The sequence below is a fragment of the Anomaloglossus baeobatrachus genome, chromosome 2 (genome assembly GCF_048569485.1).
Source record: "Anomaloglossus baeobatrachus isolate aAnoBae1 chromosome 2, aAnoBae1.hap1, whole genome shotgun sequence".
NCBI lineage: Eukaryota > Metazoa > Chordata > Amphibia > Anura > Aromobatidae > Anomaloglossus > Anomaloglossus baeobatrachus.
The window spans coordinates 327,201,427-327,206,426 of NC_134354.1; the positions used below are offsets into that span (position 1 = coordinate 327,201,427).

General features: G+C 49.0%; 1 protein-coding gene across 4 annotated transcripts in view; it reads right to left on the reverse strand.

The window, feature by feature from the left end:
* Positions 1-5,000, reverse strand: part of RPS6KA1 (ribosomal protein S6 kinase A1) — a 652,732-nt gene that overhangs the window by 357,012 nt on the left and 290,720 nt on the right. The window lies entirely within an intron of this gene.

Sequence of the window (5,000 nt, forward strand, 5' to 3'; positions counted from 1 at the left end):
TTTTTTTCTATATGTCCGTTTGATTTCTGTGTGTATTCTATATGTCTGTGTGTGAGTGTGATGTGTGTGTATTCTGTGTCTGTGTGTGATGTGATGTGTGTGTATTCTATATGTCTCTGTGTGTGATTACTCTCTGCTCCGCTTCCTCTTCCTGTCATAATGACATCACTTCCCTGCAAACCGCAGGGCAGCGATTAACATTACCGCAGGTAAACCGCGAAATACGGCAGGGAATAACACAGGAAAACGCAATGAACCGCACAGAATTTTCTGCCTGCGTTATTCCCTGCGGGATTTCACGATTACATTGCAGTCAATAGAGTAAAATCCCGCAGCTACCTGTGGAAAAGAAGTGACATGCAATTGTTTTCGCTGCGGGAATCCCGCAGCAAAACATGCAGCTTTCACAATCCGCATAGTGTGCACAGCATTTTTTTTTCCATAGGTTTTGCTTTTAATAAAAATATTTTCTATATTTACCTCTCTCCAGCGATGCTGTCTCCGGTTCTGCTGCCTCCCGCTCCTTATCGCCGCTTATTATACTCACTGAATATTCAGTGCCCTGAGGAGCTGGAAGCAGGAACAGCGCTGGGGACTTCAGTGCCGGGGACCGCATCGGTGGGTGAGTGTACAGCAGAGTGTGTGTGTTTGTGTGTGTGTGTGTGTGTGTGTGTACATGCATGTGCGGTATGTATCCATGTGTGTGTGCTGTGTGTGTATATACATGCATGTGTGCTATGTGTGACACGGACGTCTGAAAGCAGCCGTACACTGTGTACAGTGGCTGCGCCGCAACTTCCTGGTCACATGACAACATGTGATCAGAGCTTGTCGCGCGGCAACTGTAGAGTACACAGTGCACGGGAGCGCGCCAACAAAGTGGAGAAAAGGTAACTATTAAAAGCGACAGTGCAGACGTGTGCGGGACCCGCGGTAAGCTAGTTACATCGGGTAACTAAGGAAAGCGGTTTCTATAGTAACCCGATGTGTACTATAGTTACCAGCCTACGCCGGCTCCGGCACACGTGTGCCAGCAGGCGGGGTAAGCTAGTGGCTTTTCTCCACTTAGTCCTGCTGGTGTGGGCTTCCGGGGCTGCAGCAGTCACCTGGGAGTCGGGCGTCTCCGTGTGGGTTCGGGGAATGCGTGGGGGGGCGGGGCCAGGGCGAGCATCCAATGCGTGAGGGGGCGGGGCCTGGCCGAGCGCCCAATACGTGCAGGGGGCCGGGGCGAGAGGCCAATCCGTGCAGGGGGCGGGGCCAGGCTGAGTCGAGCGGCCAATCCGTGCGGGGGGGGGCTCGGCACCTGTGAGTCGGGCGTCTCCGTGTGGGTTCGGGGAATGCGTGCGGGGGGCGGGGCCAGGGCAAGCATCCAATTTGTGAGGGGGGCGGAGCCTGGCCGAGCGCCCAATGCGTGCAGGGGTCTGGGGCGAGAAGCCAATCCGTGCGGGGGCGGGGCCAGGCGGAGCGGCCAATCCGTGCGGGTGGGCCGCTGGTTGTCACTGTAACGACAATTTATGAGCAAGACAGACAGAATAAGGCAATTATATATATAGATATATATATATTACACACACACACACACACACACACACATATATACATAAATATATACAGTGCCTACAAGTAGTCTTCAACCCCCTGCAGATTTAGCAGGTTTGATAAGATGCAAATAAGTTAGAGCCTGCAAACTTCAAACAAGAGCAGGATTTATTAACAGATGCATAAATCTTACAAACCAACAAGTTATATTGCTCAGTTAAATTTTAATAAATTTTCAACATAAAAGTGTGGGTCAATTATTATTCAACTCCTAGGTTTAATATTTTGTGGAATAACCCTTGTTTGCAATTACAGCTAATAATCATCTTTTATAAGACCTGATCAGGCAGGCACAGGTCTCTGGAGCTATCTTGGCCCACTCCTCCATGCAGATCTTCTCCAAGTTATCTAGGTTCTTTGGGTGTCTCATGTGGACTTTAATCTTGAGCTCCTTCCACAAGTTTTCAATTGGGTTAAGGTCAGGAGACTGACTAGGCCACTGCAACACCTTGATTTTTTCCCTCTTGAACCAGGCCTTGGTTTTCTTGGCTGTGTGCTTTGGGTCGTTGTCTTGTTGGAAGATGAAATGACGACCCATCTTAAGATCCTTGATGGAGGAGCGGAGGTTCTTGGCCAAAATCTCCAGGTAGGCCGTGCTATCCATCTTCCCATGGATGCGGACCAGATGGCCAGGCCCCTTGGCTGAGAAACAGCCCCACAGCATGATGCTGCCACCACCATGCTTGACTGTAGGGATGGTATTCTTGGGGTCATATGCAGTGCCATCCAGTCTCCAAACGTCACGTGTGTGGTTGGCACCAAAGATCTCGATCTTGGTCTCATCAGACCAGAGAACCTTGAACCAGTCTGTCTCAGAGTCCTCCAAGTGATCATGAGCAAACTGTAGACGAGCCTTGACATGACGCTTTGAAAGTAAAAGGTACCTTACGGGCTCGTCTGGAACGGAGACCATTGCGGTGGAGTACGTTACTTATGGTATAGACTGAAAGCAATGTCCCCACTGCCATGAGATCTTCCCGGAGCTCCTTCCTTGTTGTCCTTGGGATAGCCTTGACTCTTCGGACAAGCCTGGCCTCGGCACGGGTGGAAACTTTCAAAGGCTGTCCAGGCCGTGGAAGGCTAACAGTAGTTCCATAAGCCTTCCACTTCCGGATGATGCTCCCAACAGTGGAGACAGGTAGGCCCAACTCCTTTGAAAGGGTTTTGTACCCCTTGCCAGCCTTGTGACCCTCCACGATCTGGTCTCTGATGGCCTTGGAATGCTTATTTGTCTTTCCCATGTTGACCAAGTATGAGTGCTGTTCACAAGTTTGGGGAGGGTCTTAATTAGTCAGAAAAGGCTGGAAAAAGAGATAATTAATCCAAACATGTGAAGCTAATTGTTCTCTGTGCCTGAAATACTTCTTAATACTTTAGGGGAACCAAACAGAATTCTTGTGGTTTGAGGGGTTGAATAATAAATGACCCTCTGAATAAACTTTTCAAAATTTAAAAAAAAAAAAAATAAAAAAAGAAATAACTTTTTTTTTGCTGCAGTGCATTTCACACTTCCAGGCTGATCTACAGTCCAAATATCACAATGCCAAGTTAATTTCGAATGTGTAAACCTGCTAAATCTGCAGCAGGGGGTTGAATACTACTATACTATATATATATATATATATATATATATATATGTGTGTGTGTATATACAGTCATAAGTAAAAGTTTGGGCACCCCTATTAATGTTAACCTTTTTTCTTTATAACAATTTGGGTTTTTGCCACAGCTATTTCAGTTTCATATATCTAATAACTGACGGACTGAGTAATATTTCTGGATTGAAATGAGGTTTATTGTACTAACAGAAAATGTGCAATCCGCATTTATACAAAATTTGACCAGTGCAAAAGTATGGGCACCTCAACATAAAAGTGACATTAATATTTTGTAGATCCTCCTTTTGCAAAAATAACAGCCTCTAGTTGCTTCCTGTAGCTTTTAATGAGTTCCTGGATCCTGGATGAAGGTATATTTGACCATTCCTGTTTACAAAACAATTCCAGTTCAGTTAAGTTTGATGGTGGCCGAGCATGGACAGCATGCTTCATATCATCCCACAGATTTTCAATGATATTCAGGTCTGGGGACTGGGATGACCATTCCAGAACATTGTAATTGTTCCTCTGCATGAATGCCTGAGTAGATTTGGAGCGGTGTTTTGGATCATTGTCTTGCTGAAATATCCATCCCCTGCTTAACTTCAACTTCGTCACTGATTCTTGCACATTATTGTCAAGAATCTGCAGATACGGAGTTGAATCCATGCGACCCTCAACTTTAACAAGATTCCTGGTGCCGGCATTGGCCACACAGCCCCAAATTTTACTGTGGGTAGCAAGTGCTTTTCTTGGAATGCCGTGGTTTTTTGCCTCCATGCATAATGCCTTTTTGCATGACCAAACAACTCAATCTTTGTTGTGTACACCGGCTCCGTCACGATCCCAGCAGCGCCAGACATAACCTTGCGATGCTGGGATCTTGACGGAGCCGGTGAACGCTGGTAACCATTATACACATCGGGTAACTAAGGTCCCTTAGTTACCCGATGTGTATCATAGTTATCAGCGTACACCGGCTCCCGGGGAGCCGGCATTATACTCCTCTCCCCCCAGGACGACTACTCCTATTATAGTCCTCCTATTATACTCCTCTCTGAGTATAATAGGAGAACTATTATAGCATGGGGGATGGAGCACGATGGGGGGTGCGCAGCATGGGGGATGTAGCACAATGGGGGGTGCGCAGCATGGGGGATGTAGCACGATGGGGGGTGCGCAGCATGGGGGATGGAGCACGATGGGGGGTGCGCAGCATGGGGGATGGAGCACGATGGGGAGTGCGCAGCATGGGGGATGTAGCACGATGGGGGGTGCGCAGCATGGGGGATGGAGCACGATGGGGGGTGCGCAACATGGGGGATGTAGCACGATGGAGTGCGCAGCATGGGGGATGGAGCACGATGGGGAGTGTGCAGCATGGAGGATGGAGCACGATAGGGAGTGCGCAGCATGGGGGATGGAGCACGATGGGGAGTGCGCAGCATGGGGGGATGGCGCACGATGGGGGGGTGCGCAGCATCGAGGATGGAGCACGATGGGGAATGCGCAGCATAGGGGATGGAGCACGATGGGGGGTGGGCAGCATGGGGGATGGAGCACGATGGGGGGTGCACACCTCCCCCCAACACACACACACAACACACCACACACACACTGGGAACCACGAACACCGCCATACACAGACACCCACACACACAGACAACGCCGCACACACACAACACCCAACTCACAAACACCGCGGCATACATAAATATACGCACATACCGCACAACACACACATTGCACAAAACATACCTCCCCCCAAAACACACACACACACACCCCACACAAACCGCGCAA